The sequence below is a fragment of the Dendrobates tinctorius genome, unplaced genomic scaffold (assembly GCF_039654945.1).
Source record: "Dendrobates tinctorius isolate UK_male_01 unplaced genomic scaffold, ASM3965494v1 ptg000069l, whole genome shotgun sequence".
In the NCBI taxonomy this organism is placed as follows: Eukaryota; Metazoa; Chordata; class Amphibia; order Anura; family Dendrobatidae; genus Dendrobates; species Dendrobates tinctorius.
The window spans coordinates 13,813,284-13,834,708 of NW_027361737.1; positions in this window are offsets into that span (position 1 = coordinate 13,813,284).

The window sequence follows — 21,425 nt, forward strand, 5'->3', positions numbered from 1 at the left end:
ATTAGTGGTTTGGGTCAATGTACCAGCAGAATCATCTAGCAGTGACTGGGCATCAGTGCGCTTGTGGCACCCCCAGGAGTACGGTCGCCACAGTGGCATTACCTTCCTCCTAGGGAGTGTGATGTCATGCTTGGGAGCAATGAAGGATCTCTATAGCAGTTAAACCAACACACAACACAGTTCCCACTCCAGGCCAACAGGGAGACCTCTGAACCTGACTGCTGAGGAGCTGCTCTCTGTGGTCGGGAGGAGGTAAGTTAGGGCAGTCTGTGAAGGGAAGGGGAAGTGTGTGGACATGAGAAGGAGAGCTGGAGGATGAGCAGAGTTAAGGCTCACTCCTAGCTGGAGCGCATGGTCGGGATTCCGGTTTCCGAGTTTGTAGGGACACTGACTGTCCTGCAGCAGAAACCGGAGGATGTATCAGCTGTAAATGCTCTGTTCCCAACTAAGGCTCGGAGGCCCCAGCAGCGACGTGTGTGAGCCAGAAGGAAAAGGCTATGGCAGCCTGCCATACGAGAAAGTTCCAAAAGAGAGTCAACAGGGGGAACTTCAGTGAACTCAGTACTGCAAGTACCTCAGATAAGCGATAGAACGGAGGCCACACTACCTATCTGCAGAGAGAGAATTCCAAATTTGCTTCCAGGCTGACCAACTCCTTCTCCATCTGTACTCTGGGTCCTGGACGGCACTTACCAAGTACAGGTAAAGGAACTGCACAACGGTGTCTGTCATCTTTCTCCTGCGCCTGGCGCACGTGTTGTGAGTTCATTTTCCCCTTCATTACTGAGGCCCGAGGAACTCCCTCTTCTGGTAAAGAAAGGTAGTGAGCCTGATTGTCAAACACCTGAGGCTGATGATTGTGACTGGCTGAGTGGAGTTACGGACTGGATATAATGCTGCCGACGCCCTTCTGCTCTGCGGGTGATTTCTCTGTGGGATCCTTGGAGACCAGTCTGAATTCCTGCTCCTCCAAAGCTAAGTTTGCTGCTCGGCCTTTTGCTTTTGTGCTTTGACTTTTTTTTTGCTTTGTTTTTCTGGATTTCTGCCATTCCCTGCTGGGGTGTGCTGAATTCATTTAGCTCTGTCTTCTGAAAATACCTGAGTGCTGATTCAGTTTTTGAAGCCTAGCTGCTTCAGGACCTTTTTCATATCAGCTGGTTGGCTTTTGTCTTTGATAGGGTTTTGGCAGATTGCAGACAGTAGCCTTCCTGTCCTTTCCTATCTAGGTAGTTTTGGGGCCCCGTCTTTGCTCAGTCTATCTGTCTGTGTTAGTATTTTCATCTTGCTTCACCGTCATTATATGTTGGGGGCTGCCTATTTCTTTTAGGTCTGCTCTGGGGCAGTTTAGATTTCCCCTTTCTTTCTTTAGGCCTATGTATTTCTCCGGCTGTGATCGAGGGGTCTAGGGCATCGTAGGAACCCCCCACGGCTACTGCTAGTTGTGTTGATAGGTTCAGGGGTCTGCAATCTGATAGTTGCCAACTTCTCTGGTTTTCTGGACTTAGCTTGTATTTCTGCTTTTGCCTCCTACGGTGACTCATTCATAACAGAATCACCCGCCATACCGCAGATTATAGGGTACTCAATAGCAGGAAAGAATCGTAAAAAAAAAAAAAAAAAGTGTGTGTATATTTTTTCCTCTATATCTCTGAGGCCGTAGGGGGAATTTTTTTTTCTCTCAATGGAGATAAAGCAATTGTCTGATCGTGTGGTCAGCTCGCTGCGGAAGTGCGGGGAATTTCCGCCTACCTTGCTCATTCACATGTTGCTGAACCAAAGATTCCTACACCTGATGTATTTTTTGGGGATCGGTCTAAATTTTTGAATTTCAAAAATAATTGTAAATTATTTTTTGCCTTGAAGCCTAACTCGTCAGGGAGCTCCGCGCAGCAGGTTAAAATTGTCATCTTTGCTGCGTGGCGATCCCCAGGATTGGGCGTTTTCTTTGAAACCAGATGATCCTATTCTGACTAATGTGAACGCATTCTTTCAAGCTTTGGGGTTGTTGTATGACGAACCTAATGCCATTGATCAGGCTGAAAAGACCCTGCTGGCATTGAGCCAGGGTCATGATTCTGCAGAATTGTACTGTCAAAAATTCCGAAAGTGGGCAGTACTTACTACCTGGAATGATAAGGCCTTGGCTGCTCTCTTTCAGAAGGTGTTGTCAGAAGCCATAAAAGATACTATGGTGGGATTTCCTGTTCCCTCTGGTCTTGACGATTCTATGTCATTAGCCATTCAGGTTGATCGGCGTTTGCGCGAACGCAAAGCTGCACGAGAGGTGTTGCCACCTGTTGAACAAATGTCTGAACCTATGCAATGTGATAGAGTTTTTTCCAGAGAGCAGCGTCAGGAGTTCAGAAGGCGTAATAAGTTGTGTTTTTTCTGTGGAGATGCCTCGCATATTATTTCTGTCTGTCCCAAACGAGAGAAACGCTTTGCACACACGTTTTCTGTTGGGGGTGTTCAACCTAAGTTTCTTCTGGCTATTACTCTGATCTGCTCCCTGTCCACATTTTCCGCCAAGGCGTTTGTGGATTCTGGAGCAGCCCTAAACCTAATGGACTTGGATTTTGCTAAACGTTGTGGATTTCCGATGACACCTCTGCAGACGCCTATCCCTTTGAGGGGAATTGATGCTACTCCTTTGGCTAAAAATAAACCTCAGTTTTGGACCCAGGTGGTAATGCGGGTCGCCCCAGACCATCAAGAAAATTGCAGATTTCTGGTGTTGCATAATCTGCATGATACTGTTGTTCTGGGGTTTCCCTGGTTACAGGTTCATAATCCAGTTTTGGATTGGAAATCTGTGTCTGTGGTGAGTTGGTGCCCCTGTTTTTACAACAGGTGGTTCGTTTGCACGGGATTCCTGAGAACATTGTATCTGACAGAGGAGTGCAGTTTGTGTCTAGATTTTGGAGAACTTTCTGTTCCAGGCTGGGAATTCAGTTGTCCTTCTCCTCTGCTTTTCACCCTCAGACCAATGGGCAGACAGAGAGAACAAACCAGACCTTGGAGTCATATTTGAGATGTTTTATTTCTGCTGATCAGGATGATTGGGTTTCATTTTTGCCCTTGGCCAAATTTGCTTTGAATAATAGAGCTAGTTCTGCCACTTTGATGTCACCTTTTTTTTGTAACTTTGGGTTTCATCCTCGATTTTCTTCAGGGCAGGTGGAGCCCTCTGCCTGCCCAGGTGTTGACACTGTGGTGGAGAGAATGCACCAGATCTGGGACCAAGTGGTGGATAAGTTATCTCTCTCCCAGGAGAAGGCCCAGCGGTTTTCCAACCGACATAGGACCATTGGTCCCCAGTTTAAGGTTGGTGATATGGTGTGGTTATCATCAAAAAATATTGCTATGAAGGTGGCTTCTCCTAAGTTTAAGCCTAGATTTATTGGACCTTACAAGATTGTGGAGATTATTAATCCGGTCTCTTTTCGTTTGGCTCTTCCTGTCACATTTAAGATCCATAATGTGTTCCATAAATCTTTGTTGAAGAGGTTTGTTGAACCTGTTGTTCCGGGGGTGGCACCTCCAGACCCTGTATTGGTTGAAGGTAACATGGAGTATGAGGTAGAGAAAGTACTGGATTCCCGTCTGGCTAGACGGAGACTCCAGTATTTGGTTAAGTGGAAGGGTTATGGTCAGGAGGATAATTCCTGGGTCTCCGCCTCTGATATTCATGCCAAACGATTGGTGCGTGCCTTTCATCGGGCTCACCCTGATCGCCCTGGTGGCATAGTTGAGGGTTCGGTGACCCCTCCTCAAGGGGGAGGTACTGTTGTGAGTTCATTTTCCCCTTCATTACTGAGGCCCGAGGAACTCCCTCTTCTGGTAAAGAAAGGTAGTGAGCCTGATTGTCAAACACCTGAGGCTGATGATTGTGTCTGGCTGAGTGGAGTTACGGACTGGATATAATGCTGCCGACGCCCTTCTGCCCTGCGGGTGATTTCTCTGTGGGATCCTTGGAGACCAGTCTGAATTCCTGCTCCTCCAAAGCTAAGTTTGCTGCTCGGCCTTTTGCTTTTGTGCTTTGACTTTTTTTTGCTTTGTTTTTCTGGATTTCTGCCATTCCCTGCTGGGGTGTGCTGAATTCATTTAGCTCTGTCTTCTGAAAATACCTGAGTGCTGATTCAGTTTTTGAAGCCTAGCTGCTTCAGGGCCTTTTTCATATCAGCTGGTTGGCTTTTGTCTTTGATAGGGTTTTGGCAGATTGCAGACAGTAGCCTTCCTGTCCTTTCCTATCTAGGTAGTTTTGGGGCCCCGTCTTTGCTCAGTCTATCTTTCTGTCTGTGTTAGTATTTTCATCTTGCTTCACCATCATTATATGTTGGGGGCTGCCTATTGCTTTGGGGTCTGCTCTGGGGCAGTTTAGATTTCCCCTTTCTTTCTTTAGGCCTATGTATTTCTCCGGCTGTGATCGAGGGGTCTAGGGCATCGTAGGAACCCCCCACGGCTACTGCTAGTTGTGTTGATAGGTTCAGGGGTCTGCAATCTGATAGTTGCCAACTTCTCTGGTTTTCTGGACTTGGCTTGTATTTCTGCTTTTGCCTCCTACGGTGACCCATTCATAACACGCACGGCTCTGCTACATCCTGCACTGCACACCATCTACCAACTCTTTCATCTGCCCTGCGACTACGGCCCTACCTGTGCAGGGCTTCTACATCTTAGCTGCACCACAACATCTGTCCCAGAGAAGCGACACTGCAGCACGGGTCAATCTGATCAGAAACCACAGTTGGCGTCATGCATTATTCACCTATAAACGTTATTCACCCCTTTGCATGGACGCCCAGGGCCACGGAACGGGTCATCACCACCAACGTGACACATCCCTCTGAGACACCGGCCCGGTATTGATTAACCCCACTGCTCTGGCTGACCACCCACACTCCATGTCAGATTCATCTTGGACTGGGGAATTCACGATTTGACTTAATAACCCAGGCATGGTATGATAGAAAGAGCTACATGGACTAATGTGAAGTGTGGCCTGCTGCATCATTCACTTTTGGTGGGGGTGAAGGACACAAGGAAAGGGGTTCTTCCTGACCAGGAGCCAGCACTTGACGACTCAGTGCTTGCATTTTTTAAAACTTCAGAAAAGGAGGGCATATTTGCTGGAGTCTGTTTCGGCAATGTAAGCCAAAACCAGTTCCTCATGCTCCGCCTTTAAAAGCGGTTAACCTATTCCCAGAAAAGGTAGCCTTCCAGGCGTTCCGGAGCCAGACCATGATGCAGGCTCAACACCTCCTGCCTTAGCTGCTATTGTGCTTTTGCCACTCCCAGCAGATGCACCATCACCATCAGCACCAGCTGGCCCCCCCACGCCCACATCCGCGGCCTCTTCCACCAAACTTCAAAATGTTGCAGAACATGAAACCAAAATAACATCAGATATATGGTACTGTATCAGAAGCGTACAGCTCTATACAGTCAAAGGATGATTGTCAATCTCCCTATATATACCATCAGTCACACAGAGACACTCACAGGCTCAGTATGGATTAGACAAGAATATAAAAAGTAGAAAAAGTGTACAGTATCATCAGATAGCAGGTATATATAGTATAGTTTAAACATTCTAAATCTCTGTAGATCTTTCAGGAGGCAGACACAGACGCTCTCAGGCTCAACACAATATAAAAAGCCGTAAAACGGTAATGGATCTGAAGAGTACAGCTGTACACAGTGTAGGGGTCATTGTTGTCAATCTCAGTATTTATTTCCACAGTCAGAAAATAACTCTCACTTGGTCAGTTTGGATTGGACCAGAAATAAAAAGCAGTAAATGGGTAATGTATCACAAGCGTTGAGCTGTATACATTAGTGTTGGGGTAATTTTTAAATGTACATCTAAATTGCAAGAGTAACTCACAGACTGTCCCAGCTCAGGATGGATCACACCACAATATAACAAGAAGATCCGCAAGAAATAATCACACATGTGGGACAATGTTCCAGGTGTCAATGATACACTTAGAGTGGTGGGTGGAGGAGGACTTCCTGGCAGAAAGGGTACATATAGCATAGTTTAAACATTAAAAATGTATGCCTATATATTCAGGAGTAGTGTTGAGCCAGTGTTCCAGTTTGTTTTGGTTCGTCAAACACAAGGCAAGTTCGTCGAATGTTTGTTGAACGTTCGACGAACAACGTCGAACACCATTGAAACCAATGAAAGGCAAACACAAACACATACAAACACATAGAAAACAATTACAAAACACCTTAAAAGGTGTCCCAAAGCAGACAAAATGCTCAGAATACAAAAATAACATATGGAAAACGACAACTACATATAGAAACGATGTGGAGGAGTAAAAGGAGGAGGAGGAGACACAGATATAGGCATGTCATGCCCTTATGAAGTCAAGAAAGGCTGGAATAAAAATGTAAAATACCAAAAAACAATAAAAATCTGAAATCGAAGACAATCATATACCGTCGGACTTGCCACCATAAATTAGGCCAAGGAATGTCCAGAAGGGCACCACCAGGAGTGGAGCCTGCGGCTTAATTCGACTCCACCCGGGAAACCTCAACCATACCAGCTACAGAAAAGATTGACAGATTGCAAGCTTTGTTGATTCTGTGGGTGGTGGTGGATGTTCGTTTTTAGTTGTGCTAGCGATTTGTCAGCTTAATTCCGCTAACGAACGAGACTCCGGTATGCCCCCATGGTACGTGTCTAGCTTACTAGAGGGACATGCGAGGCTCTGGCACGAGAGATCGATCAATAACAGGTCTGTCATGCCCTTACATGTCCGGGGCTGCATGTGTGCTACACTGAAAGGTCCAGCGTGTGACGCTTACAGGAGCAGATAACTCACTGAACCCCGTTAGTGATGGGGATCTGGGATTACAATTCTTCTCCGCGAACAAGGATTTCCCAGTAAGTGCAGGTCAACCGGAATTCTGTAATTAGGCCTAACCGGCATTCCAGAAAAAATGAAAAAATTAAGTGTCCAAACCACAGGTGCTGTAGCTTGCATAACAGCTGGGCTCCTATTCTGAGTAGCACGCAGTTCTTACATAAACAGGCGGCATAGCTTGGTTCACTGGTGGGCTCCTCTGCTGAGAAGAAGACAGTGCTACAAGGCCCAAAAGGATTTTCTGGACAAGATGCGGTAAAAAATAATTAGAAACACACACGGTGTAGCTCCTTGACAGGTGTACTACACCGATTGCTACCACACACCGCTACTATGCCATGAAACAGTCTATTAACATTGAAAACCATTATTAATGTGAAAATGAAGTTATGCTTTTGGTGAACGAACCGTACTCGAACGGAACCTCGAACAGCCGAATTTTAAGCAAAGTATTAGAGTTCGATGAACGGCTCAAACACCGCCCAAAAGAGCTGGAATTTTAACTTGGCGAACAGGTTGACTCGAACACCGCTCATCTCTAATCAGGAGGCAGACTCAGACGTTCTCAGGCCCAGTATGGATTCGACAAGATTGTAGAAAGTTGAGAAAGGGTACAGTATCACCCGATAACAGGTATATATGCAGCATAGTTTACACATGAAAAACCTATGTCTATATATCAGGAGGCAGACTCAGAGGGTCTCAGGCCCAGTATGGATTTGACGTAATTGTACAAAGTTGAGAAAGGGTACAGTATCACCGGATAACAGGTATGTATAGCATAGTTTAAACATTAAAAACCTATGTCTATATATCAGGAGGCAGACTCAGACGGTCTCAGGCCCAGTATGGATTCGACATGATTGTAGAAAGTTGAGAAAGGGTACAGTATCACTGGATAGCAGGTATATATAGCATAGTTTAAACATTAAAAATCTGCGTGTATATTTCCGGAGTCCGACAAAGGCACTCACAGCCTCAGAATGGATTAGACAAGAATCTAAAAAGTAGAGAAAGGGTTATGTATTCGAAGCGTACACCAGTATACACTGTTGGGGTATTTTTCAATCTTCATATATATTTCAGTCTCAGTAAGACAGTCCAGACTCTCCGCAAGAGGAAACGAGATGAATACAAGTACAGACGGAAAGTCGACTGATTGCAGAAGTTTTAGAATTACTAATCACGGTAAAAACACCAGGGATAATTCACAGAGGCGATGCTGACCTTCAATTACTTTGTTTGTGGAGACAGCGAAAACAGTTCTTGTGAAGAAAGGTTTGCTGTATTGCAGTACCGTGGAACCCATCACCGTTACTCATCTCCATCAAATTGTGATCACAGGGACAGATGTAGACATTGTCTTCACTGCCTATCATGATCTGTCAGGTAACTTTGGAGTGCAAAAGACACAAGCCACAGGCCGTAGGTGATTCTATTGAATTGGCATGAGAGGACACATTTAAAAATGTGGGCAGGAGTATCACACGTCTGTGAGTCGGAAAACCGTGAAAGCTCATGATAAACCACCACTGCATCTCATTGTGAGTCGACGTCCATAACAAATGGAAGCCTTTGATCATCTGAAGATAGAGCCCAGCAGGACAGGGCATAGCTATGTCTTAACCATCATCTATCATTTCACAAATTTGTATTGGCAGTCCCAGTGAAGTATTTAACAGGCCAGACTACAAAGTGGTGGAGCAGGGAGAGGTAAGTATTGCAAGTGCTGGTGCCCTCAGCAAGCAGGGGGGGCCCACTCATGGGCGGCGGAACTGGCACAGGGCCCCTCATAGTACGCTGGTGTGTCTGATGGCGGGTGTGCTCCCCCACCGTCAGAGACACTTGATTCTACTAAGAGGGACCTGGTGCCAGTGCCATTGCCAAAGAGTGTGCCCACCCACCTGTCCAGGGCAACGGCACTCGTACGGGTGCGTGCGCCAGGTGGTGATCCCAGCCCTGTGGCTATGGCTGCCACAAAATTCCGGCCGTTATCACTAACTACGTTGCCTGCATCAAGATGTAGACTGCCCAGCCAGGACTCAGTCTGTCACTGCAAGTAGTCGGCTAGTACCTCCGCGGTGTGTCTGTTGTCGCCCAAACACATCATCTTCTACACAGCTTGCAGACGCTTACCACTAGCTGTTCGATAGTGGGACAACTCGTGTGCAACACTGGCAGCTGCGGATAGCGTGCTCGTACGACTGCGCTCTGTGGACGAGCTTTCGCTTCTGGAGGAGGAGGGTCAAACGCCTGCAGCCAACTGGACCCTGCATACACCACATTAACCCAGTGGGCAGTGAAGGACACGTAACGGCCCTGGCCATGCCTACTGGACCATGCATCTGTTGTGAGGTGCACCTTTCCACTCACTGATTGCTTGAGTGCATGGACAATGCAGTCTTTCACATGCACGTGGAGGGCTGGGATGGCTTTTCGCAAAAAGAAGTGCCGACTAGGTAGGTCATAGCATGGTACTGCGTAGGCCATGAGCTCGCGGAAAGCTTTGCTTTCAACCAACCGGTAGGGCATCATCTCTAACGAGATTTGTTTGGCAATCTGGGCATTCAAAACCAGTGTACGCATATGAGAGGATGAGTACTTTCTTGTCCTATTCAGAGTCTCTGGTAGGGTGAGCTGGACTTGAGAGCTGCATATGGTGGAACTAGCGGTGGACATGGCGACCTGAGAGAGGATTGGTGATGATGTTGGTGGTGTTGCTGATGGCCTAGATTCAGTCTTTCGTAGCAATAACATTGTGATTCCATTACTGCTTTGCCCTTGAGATGACACCTCGACATTTGCTGCTGGTGGTGTGCTAACCGGTGGGCTTACAATGGGGGAAGCGATGTAGCGTTGCTGACTACCTTAATTCAGAGCAGGTGCACATGTGGTACGTGAGGTTTGGTAGTCCATCCATGCTTGCAAGTGCATGGTGGTTAAATGTCTAAGCTTGCAACTGGTATTCAAATTTCTCAGATTTTTCCCTCGGCTAAAGGTCTTTGCGCACTTCTTACATATAACTTTTGCCTGATCATTAGGATTTTGTTCAAAAAAGTGCCACACTGCACTCTTCCTACTATGGAAGACATTTTGAGACCTTGCACGCTGTGCTAATTTGACCGTCTGGCCAAGCTGTCCTGCAACTCTTTAGGTTTTTGTAACACGTTTTTGGACTGCTACGGTCATGCCAGATAACAGCTGTTGCAATGTCATTGCCTGCTGCCGATCCTCCTCCTCATCTTCTGAGCTATTGGCAGCGGCACCCTCTTCCCCCAATGGATGCCAATCTGGGTCAACAAATGGGTCATCCATCACCTCCTCTTCAATAGGTAGGTGGTATAGTATGCGGGAAGGGTCACCTGAGTTTCATCAGGGTCTGATTCTGCCTCAGTACACTGCGAGGACAATGTAGTGCTCTGAGTGAATGTACCAGCAGAAAAATCTAGCAGTGGCTGTGCATCAGTGCACTCCATGTCAGATTCATCTTGGACTGGGGAATTCACGATTTGACTTGCTAACCCAGGCATGGTATGTGAAAAGAGCTCCATGGAGTAATCGATAGTGTGGCCTGCCACATCCTTCACTTATGGTAGAGGTGAAGGACACAAGGAAAGGTGTTGTTCCTGACCAGGAGCCTCCACTGACGACTCAGCGCTTTTATTATTTGAAACTTCAGAAGAGGAGGCGAGAGAGCTGGAGGCTGTGTCAGCAATGTAAGCCAAAACTTGTTCCTGAAGCTCCGGCTTTAAAAGTGGTTTACCTACTCCCATAAAAGATAGCCTTCGAGGCCTTGTGGAGCCAGACAATGACGCACGCTCAACACCTCCTGCCTTAGGTGCTATTGTGCTTTTGCCACTACCAACAAATGCAACACCATCACCACCACCATCAGGAGCAGCTGGCAACCCCCGCCCACTTCCATGGCGTCTTCCAAAATACTTCCTCATTTTTGTGAAAATGTACCCAAAATACCACCAGCTATATGGTACTGTAAAACAAGGTAGAAGGTGTATCTACTATTGGTGAGAATTTGAATCTCACTATAGATTTGAGGACGCAGAACTATTGTCTCAGGCCCAGTAGAGATTTCACCTCAATGTTGCAGGCTGAAATTGGATGGTGTATGACAAGGTGGAGTGTGTCTATAGGATTGGTGAGATTTTGAATCTCACTATAGATTTGAGGACACAGAACTATTGTCTCAGGCCCAGTAGAGATTACACCTCAATGTAACAGGCTGAATTTGGATGGTGTATGACAAGGTGGAGGGTGTCTATAGGATTGGTGAGAATTTGAATCTCACTATAGATTTGAGGACGCTGAACTATTGTCTCAGGCCCAGTAGAGATTACACCTCAATGTAACAGGCTGAAATTGGATGATGTATGACAAGGTGGAGGGTGTCTATAGGATTGGTGAGAATTTGGATCTCACTATAGATTTGAGGACGCTGAACTATTGTCTCAGGTGGAGGGTGTCTATAGGATTGGTGAGAATTTGAATCTCACTACAGATTTGAGGATGCTGAACTATTGTCTCAGGCCCAGTAGAGATTACACCTCAATGTAACAGGCTGAAATTGGATGGTGTATGACAAGGTGGAGGGTGTCTATAGGATTCGTGAGAATTTGAATCTCACTATAGATTTGAGGACGCTGAACTATTGTCTCAGGCCCAGTAGAGATTACACCTCAATGTAACAGGCTGAAACTGGATGGTAAGAATAAACAGAGGAAAAGGATTCAAACTCACAATATATTTATATATAATATCTTGTGAACATGTATGGTGGTATAAATACATCTAATAGATGTGCTTGCACCAATCCCCCTAACAAAGGATGGCAGACCATCCGGTATAAATGGAAAAAATAACTCAAAGATGGATGGGAATGAGAAATCCCACAGAGTGAAAGAGATGCAACATAAAATAATAATAATAAGATAATAATAATAATAATAATAATAATAAATAACACAATATTTGAATATAAAAATGCCTTTATTGAAATATTGGCACAACAATTAAGTGCATTTAAAATATATGTATATATATAATAAAATATACAACCACGTTAGCAATGTGTTTATGGATAATGGAAAAACCAATCCATAACAAAAGGCTTAATTAATGAACCAGGTAAAAAAATGTATATATAGTGACACAAAAATTGTTACATAAAAAGAAAGAGAAATATATATATAATGAATGTGCCCAAAGTGCAAAGGTGCAGCTGTGCAAAAAATTCAAATCGCACTGAAGCGTGTGCAACAAAGATACAAAGTGTGAAATACCTGTAAGCCAATTGACGCTGTGTGAGTTGTATAAGAACGCGCCCCATACAAAAAATGAACGCTTGGTAACTGTGCAGAAAAGAGGAAGTATTTTTGCTTTTAAAAAAGCAGTTTGCACAGCAGTGTGCAAACAGCAATGCAGCTATCAGGGAGCCTTATAAGGCAGCCTAATAACCAACTGAGCTGATGCACAAAAATAGAGCCTCCCCTGTCACTGCACACAAAGTGTTGTGTTGTAAGGGGAAATCGCTAACAGCAGAAGCAGTTTTTTGGTTTTTCTACCCTGCCTAATGCTCTCCCTTATTCTGAATCAGCAGCAGTAAGCTCTCCCTAATGCTAATATCGGCAGAAGTAAGATGGCGGTCGGCATTCACGCCCTTTTATAGCACCTGTGATGCCACAGAAAGCCAGCCAATCACTTGCATGCCCTTCTCAAAGATGGTGGTGACCGATTTCTATGTCATCGCGTTGCCCACAGTGTGCATCCTCCATCATTGGCTGAAAAAGGGCGCTGGAAGCATCTTTTGAAACACGACTTTGGCGCTCTGGTCTCCGACCTCATGGCCGACCTCATGAAACCCGACTTCAGCGAAAGTCGCCAACTTTTGAATATGACTGACCCGTTTCGCTCAACTCTAATTATAACTAATAATGTATTATATGTGCCATGGGTCAGCTAAATTATGTCTCTCTGCATCTGCTTTGGAGTCCTCAGGCTCCTCAAAGACTTGTTAATGATTTCTAGAATTCTATTAATCCATCCTAATGTTAGCTGTTATCTGAACTTTTTTACAAGCATAAATATTGCTTTTTTATTTCCAAGCAAACTGACTTTACAATCATTCCATGGACCATAAAATATATCAGTCTTAACTAGAGATAAGCGGATCAATCCAAGGAAGATCAAGTTTGACACAAATTCCTGAAATCCACAGTTTTACGTGAATTTGATCAAAACTGTGATGTTTGCTGTTCAAAATTTTTAAAATAACAGTTCCATTCCACACATGGTGCATGGTCAGTGAGCGAGCTAATGGCATCTGGTGTCACAGTATGGGCTTCCCCATAATGCCCTGCAACGATATGATCACAAGCTGCAGCACAACCATTCAGCGGGGCTATCACGGGCAGTATAAAACACAAAGTCCAGCCATAGAATGCCATTGCATGCCTGTTCTGAGTAGCTATAGAAGCGCTCACAGCACACACAATATTGACAATATTGATAGATAAAGGTCTAAAATGATTTTGTTGCACTACTTCAGTGCTGATATCACATAATGAAAATTGGAGTGATAGTCTCAGGTTGTCAATAGAAATCCAAGATTCAAGGGATGTACAGTGATTAGAGATGGGCGGACACTTGGGTGTTCGGGTCCGGCAGGTTCACCTGAACAGTTACAAAGAGTTCAGGTTCCGGTACCAGAACAGTACCCAGACCCGATCTTGGACCCCATTCACTTGAATGGGGGGGCCCGAACATCAAGTGTTTCTGATTGACATTGAAATCATCCCCTCCAGTGAGAGAGCTGCCGTTTCCACACTGTCAAAAACCAACATGAGCGCTCCGCTGTGATCGGAGGTATAAAGTTTACCTCCGGTCACTGGTGTCAGCTGATGTACTGCTCCCATCATCTGATGCCTCCTGCCACTAATAATAGCAAAAGCAGGAGCAGCTGATGGAAGTATTCATTAGCTGCCTCCTGTGCTGTAAATTTCTTTTTAAAAAAAACAGAATGGATTCCCTTGTATTTTTGATAACCAGCCAGGCAAAAATCACAGCTGGTGGCTGCATCCCCCAGCGGTCAGCTTCAGTAAGGCTGGTTTCCAGAATAGATTTAAATAAATAATTTAAAATATGGTGTGGGGTCCCCCTTCATTTTTTATAGCCAGCCTTGCAAAAACAGACAGCTGGGGGCTGGTATTCTCAGGCTGCTTAGATGTGCCAATTCTGACACTTTGCCCCACTCTTCCCACTTCCCCTGTAGCAGTGGCAAGTGGGGTTAATATTTGTGGGGTTGCTGTCACCTCTGTATTGTAAGGTTGCATCAAGCCCACGGCTTTGTAATGGAGCGACACAAAAATATAGAAAAAAACTTATTGACAGGGTGATCAATGAGTGGAACAGGCTGCCACGAGAGGTGGTGAGATGTTTTAGTGAATCCTGCATTGAGAAGGGGGTTGGACATGATGAGTTGAGTTCTCTTCCAACTCTAACATTTTAGAAATCTGTGATGATCACTAGACGGATTGTGTCCTCACTCGATGCAAGTATGGAGTGAGGCCACGCACGCTAGGCGGGCTCTGACTGGGAGTATACTTAATGCATATATACCTGTCAGTCCCAACTCAGAAACCAGCAAATCCTTGCAGCACAAAGTGTGTATGATGAGGAGATTCATCAATTTGCAGTCATAATGAGTGGAAGCAGATTTATCAGTTTATACTGGACAACCCCTTTAAGGAGTGCTAACCATTTCACATACAGAAAAATTTTTCACCACTATGCACTCTGGGTGTGGAGGAAAATGAAACAGGCGGGATAAAGGAACAAAAAAAAATAATAATATATAAAAAAAATAGTTATTTTAAAAGAAAAAAATAATAAAAAATCAATAATACTATTAAATTGCCTTTATTAAAAAATGGCACAACAAATAGTGCAAAATTGATAATAGTTTAAAAGGCACACAGAAATTGTTTGCATGGAATCATATAATAGATAATTAGCTATATATTAAAGATTTCCCATTAACCATGATACACTGGCTACATTAATAACAGGTAAATATATTGCCATACAATAAACAAACCACAATAAGTAAATTTGTGCAATTGTGCAAAGCAATAAAAAAATCACTGTGAGCAGTTAAAATGTGATGGTGAATAAACAGTGAATAACCATCAGCGTTATTCACTGTGAGCAACTTTTTCATAAAAATAACAATGTGATGGTGAATAAACAGTGAATGACCATCAGTAATCCAGTGGAGCACCATACAATGAAAAGGCCAATTTACCTGATGAGACAGAGATAGAATAAAGTGCCGGTATAACGTGCCCCGACGCACGTTTCGGAGTTACTCTCCTTTGTCAGGGGGTAGGTATACTGGTGGTCAGTACATCCATTTATAATAGACTAAATTCCAGGCACAAAGCACCACGGCGCATGCGCCGCCGCCGCGAACCGGAAGACACATGCACGGAGGTGTCATGTGACCGAACACTGCCGGGTAAAACCCGGTGTGTCAGAACACATGAAGACACCGTTGCCATGTAAACCACCAGCGATAGAGATGGCGCATTAGAGGTGGAAATGTTAGAAAACGTCTTGCTCAGTTAGAAACCCAATGGTTTTGGACACTAGGTACTGTGTCTCCATTTGGTTTAAATGAGAGTTTATCTTTTATTCCATTTTTATAAATGTATTTTTTGTGCAATTTTTAATTTTATTTTTAATTTTTTTAGATATCTGGTTGATATTGTACACTATGGTGGACTGATCTACATCTTGAATAAAGAAACAGTGACAAGGAATTTTTTGGTCTATATCTAATCAATTGTTGTGATATGTATATTATTATAATTATACTTGTTCATATTAATTTTAATAAATATATATTATTTTTTAATACATTATTATCACTGTATATATATTTTTTGTATCACATAATTATTATGTTTGTGTATCACATAAATTGTGCATATTATGCGAAGGAAAATATATTCTTTGTCAATTTATTAATTAATTTCGTGTTTTGCACTTTATATATATATATATATATATATATATATATATATATTTTTAGTATATTATATATTTATGTAATTAAACGTATATATTTTTTGGAAATATTGTTATTTATACTTTTATATGCATTTTTTATTTATATGCTGGGAATAATTTATATTTTATATGTATATTTCCATGCTATAATATGATTCACGGTTTCTCATATTAGTTTCCATTATGCTCCAATGTTGTTCATTCATGTCCCCAGGAGTTAAATATATCCATTTTTGGCGATGCACAGGGCATATGCGCTGTTCATATGTCGGCGATTTACTAGATTTAAAAAATTTTTTTACATCATAATGCCGCTGTTATATATTAGCATCTTTTTGAAATGTATTCTGGGCATTGGGCAGTGTGCATGCGCCGTCTCTAGCGCTGGTGGTTCACATGGCGATGGTGTCTTCATGTGTTCTGACACGCCGGGTTTCACCCGGCAGTGTTCGGTCACATGACACCTCCGTGCATGTGTCTTCCGGTTCGCGGCGGCGGAGCATGCGCCGTGGTGCTTTGTGCCTGGAATTGAGTCTATTATAAATGGATGTACTGACCACCAGTATACCTACCCACTGACGAAGGAGAGTAACTCCGAAACGGGCGTCAGGGCACGTTATACCGGCACTTTATTCTATCTCTGGCTCATCAGGTAAATCAGCCTTTTCATTGTATGGTGTTCCACTGGATTACTGATGGTCATTCACTGTTTATTCACCATCACATTGTTATTTTTATGAAAAAGTTGCTCACAGTGAATAACGCTGATGGTTATTCACTGTTTATTCACCATCACATTTTAACTGCTCACAGTGATTTTTTTATTGCTTTGCACAATTGCACAAATTTTTTTATTGTGGTTTGTTTATTGTATGGCAATATATTTACCTGTTATTAATGTAGCCAGTGTATCACGGTTAATGGGAAAGCTTTAATATATAGCTAATTTTCTATTATATGATTCCATGTATACAATTTCTGTGTGCCTTTTAAACTATTATCAATTTTGCACTATTTGTTGTGCCATTTTTTAATAAAGGCAATTTAATAGTATTATTGATTTTTTATTATTTTGTTTTAAAATAACTATTTTTTTTATATAAATTATTATTTTTTATTTGTTCCTTTATCCCGCCTGTTTCATTTTCCACCACACCCAGAGTGCATAGCGGTACTTTTACCGGATGGTCTGCCATCCATTTGCTCCGGAGAGAGTTCTTGGTCCTTTAATTGTGTATTCCATTGTATTTAGATATAGTGATACTTTATTGTTCCCCCACGGATTAACTTCAGAAAAATTTTTCAGCCAGATCATAGATGAGGATGCTGATGATGATTCTATGTTAAACAAAACCTGGCAATCAGACAGGGGTGACCATGAGATGGGGAAGAGGAGGTTGCTATTATTGGCGATAAACAGCAAAGGCGATGTGCATTAAAAATATCCTCTGGAGTCAGCTTTTCCTGCATTCAGTTCTGGAGCAGGTAATATTGCATGTGCTGTTGGCAATTGAGGCTCTACAACTCCTGATTGTTCTGCTCATGGTGGTGGTGAGTCATACGTATGGCCTTCTCATGTGTTTGAATTCTTTTCCACATTGCTGGAGGGCTAATCTATTACATTGTGCAGACTGTTCTATTGGAAAATAAGCCAGGTACATCCTGGCAAACATTGAGTAGTTACTACATCACTCTGTCAGAACATGAAACAACCTCACCTATTCATATGAAGAAAGCAAACTGACTAGCAAAGTGAGGCTCAAGCTGTTCTTCCTCTCCTCGTGATTACTGTATATACTCGAGTATAAGCCGACTTGAGTATAAGCCGATGCCCCTAAATTTGGCACAAAAAACTGGGAAATCTTATTGCAGCAGCTACTGGTAAGTTTCAAAAATAAGAATAGATACCAATAAAAGTAAAATTAATTGAGACATCAGTAGGTTAAATGTTTTTAAATATCCTTATTAAATCAGGAGCCCCATATAATGCTCCATACAGTTCATGATGGATCCCATAAGATGCTCCATACAAAATACGCCCCATATAATGCTCCATAAAGTTCATGATGGGCCCCATAAGATGCTCCATACAAAAAATATATCCCATCTAATGCTGCACAAAGGTTAATAATGGCCCCACAAGATGCTCCATATTAAAATATGCCCAATATAATGCTGCATGAAAGGTTAATGATAGCCACGTAAGGAGCCCCTGGCACCTGCGATATTCACCTGTCCCCGTTCCACCATCACACTGTCTTCTGGGTCTCTGCAGTGACTGTTAGGCGTCAGGTTTCTGCATCTGCTCTGCAGGAATCCAGAGCCTCACATTTTGCGGTCTCCTGCTGTCTATCTACCGCAGAGGAGTTTACTTTGCAGCAGATCGCTCCAGATACTAAGCCCCTCTGTTCTCCTACTGGGCATGCTCACGAGACAATCTCCCATTGGAGCTCAGGAGTTATGTGCCCAGGTCCTGCTCCAGATCTCATTGGTCCATCTCGGAGATCTGGAAGCTTCCGGAAGGTCCTGGCTATAAAAAGCGCGCATGACCGTTTGGCCATGCGCTAGTATAGTCTCTAGTTGCTACTGTGTGAATGATGATGGATGTATGAACCTGCGAATGACTCATTAAGATCCCCTCCCTCTGATATTACGAATGTGTACAGGGACTTAGATTAGAGTCAGCACCAGCGCGTGGCAAGCCTCTAGCCACTACTGCATCATCCACAGTGCTAGCGTCCGACATTGCGCCCGCTTCCTTGCTTTGTTGACCAACGGCGGAGTCCTACGCCGCGCTGCAGTCGCAGCCCTCTTTGACATCCGCAGTAGCGATGCCGCACGAATGGTAGGTCTAGACGGACGCAGCTCCTCTGTCTTGGGTCCTGCTCCTGTGACCAGATTCCATGTGTGCATTTACCTGAGACCTGTGACACTAACAGGCTCAGCCTTTTGTGTTTCCCTCTGCTGACATCTCTATGAGCAAACAGATTGCTTAGCACACTTGGGTGACGTTCAACCAGCGTGCGCATTTCCGCCATATTGCTTGTCTGTCACTACTTAGCAGCAGTGTGTACACCTACTGCACGGTGGACCCTGAGCGGCGAATGCACTTTATTATTTTTATTTAGTGTGTTCCGCCATTCCTAACAGTGACTGTTCAGGCAGAGGACCCACACTAAGCACATCATCGCACCCTCTGACCTGAACATCACAGACAGAGGATGCAGAAGACAGAGCGGCGCGTGGTGGTGGAACGGGTACAGGAAAATATCGCATGACTCCTCCGTCATACTCACCCCCTCCTGGCGCGGTCTCTGCACATCCCTGCTTCTCCCATGGTTTCCGGCGCCGGCAGCTCCTTCCAGTGTTCAGCGGTCATGTGGTACCGCTCATTAAAGTAATGAATATGTGGTCCACGTCTATGGGAGTGGAGTCGCGTGCATATTCATTACTTTAATGAGCAGTACCATGTGACCACTGAACACGGGAAGAGCTGCGGCGCCAGAGACCATCTGAGAAGCAGGGACGTGCGGACACCGTGCCAGGAGGTGGTGAGTATGAAACACTTTTAGAGTCTACAGCAATTTACAAAATTTATTATTATATTTTATTATTTATTTACGGTTTAGTGGCCACTGCTATACACAATGTTTACTGGCCACAGCTACATACGTGGTCAAAATTGTTGCCAGCCCTCGTTTAATGACAGAAAAACCCACAATGGTCACAAAAATAACTTGAATCTGATACAATTATATGTATATAACATGATGGACCAGATGGTTTATCAGCCAGTGGAAAACAGAGCTGCACCACTTAAACAGCTAAGTTTAGTCCTACCTAGACTGTGACCTTTCTCAACTTTCTCAAGCAGATACTCTGAGCCCCTATCTCATAAATTGAGAGTCTTATTCATAATCATGAGTAAGACTCTGTTGAGTCGAAACACGTAAATGCCTGTCTGTACCATGGTTTTTTAACCTGTGTCCTGCTTTTGGATTTTTAATGAAGATTTCTTAATAAAGATTCAACTTTTTAAGCAAGAAGATGTGCTGGAATATTTGGATTTTTTGTATTAGTGACATTATTTTGTCTTCAGAAAAAAAAGGAATTTTTGGACAGTTTCATCAAAAGCCTTTGTAATTGCCTTATGACTTTGTGATTAGACAACAGGTGTGGACCCCAAAAAGAGAATAATTTTTTTCACTTCTGGTTGAGAGTCCATTGCTTCTTCACATTCAAAACAGTATACAGTAGTATACCTGTTTTGTCTCCCTATTAAAAGGATATTTTTTGACTGTCTTATAAACAAAGCTATTGCTTCTTTGTTTCGCAAAGGGATAATTTTTGCACTGTTTATACAATTTAGGTAGCCTAAAAAGTCTGATACTTTGGTGTGTTGTGAAATATTCTGTTGGTTACCTCTGGGTACCATCTGTTTTCCCATAGCGGGATAGGTGGAAGGGATTTTGACATTAAAAAGACTGTTTTCATACATAGCTTAAAAATTGTTCAATTGACTCTAGAACTCAAAGCGTTCTATACATATTTTCCATGTAATTAGATGCTTTTTAATTCAGCAATTCACACAAATTTATTCACTGCAAATCAAAACTTGAGGGGAAATTAGGCACAGCCAGCAAGTTTGAATTTCAAAAGATCTGCTCATTTCTAGTCTTAATATTAATGCTATAAGTTAGACTTCATTCAGTCACAGTTTTATTTGTAATTCATACCACCCACTGTACTCTTTAAAGTCTTTACAAATAACCAAAATAACACAACGAGTAATACCGATGTAACATTCGTTTTACCCAAATGAGTATTTTTCCAGTGGCTGCAGTGACCATTGATGAGTAATATGTTAATGAACAGATGAATTGGGAAAAAGCAGTCAAATATGACTTAAGTCAAATTTATGATTAAGATAAATGGTTGTCATTTTTCAAGATGCTATAATAGGATTTTAATTTACTATGTATTTATTTTGCAATTAATATAATATCTCTCCATATATCCAGTGAGTGGAAACATTGTTTTTTTTTACATGGGGGGGGCTGAATATACAAAACTTCTCTGTCTTTTAAATAAGACCACTAAGACCTTCATTGTTGCAGCAAAAGCGACTCCACATCAGGGTGTAGGGGTGTATACCTAGCCATCTGTTCACAAATTCAATAGAAAATAATGAAAGCACAAAAAAGTAAGGTGCTATGTCTTTAGCTGTGAGCGATATACAGAACCGGTGTTGAGTAGGTTTAACCCCATGACGGAGCCCTATTTCATTTTTGCGCTTCTGTTTTCCGCTACCATTTCTTCCCAGAACCATAACTTTTTTATTTTTCCATCAATATGGCCATGTGAGGGCTTGATTTTGTGGGACAAGTTGTTATTTTGAACAACACCATTGGATTTACCATACCATGTACTCAAAAACAGGAAAAAAATTCCAAGTGC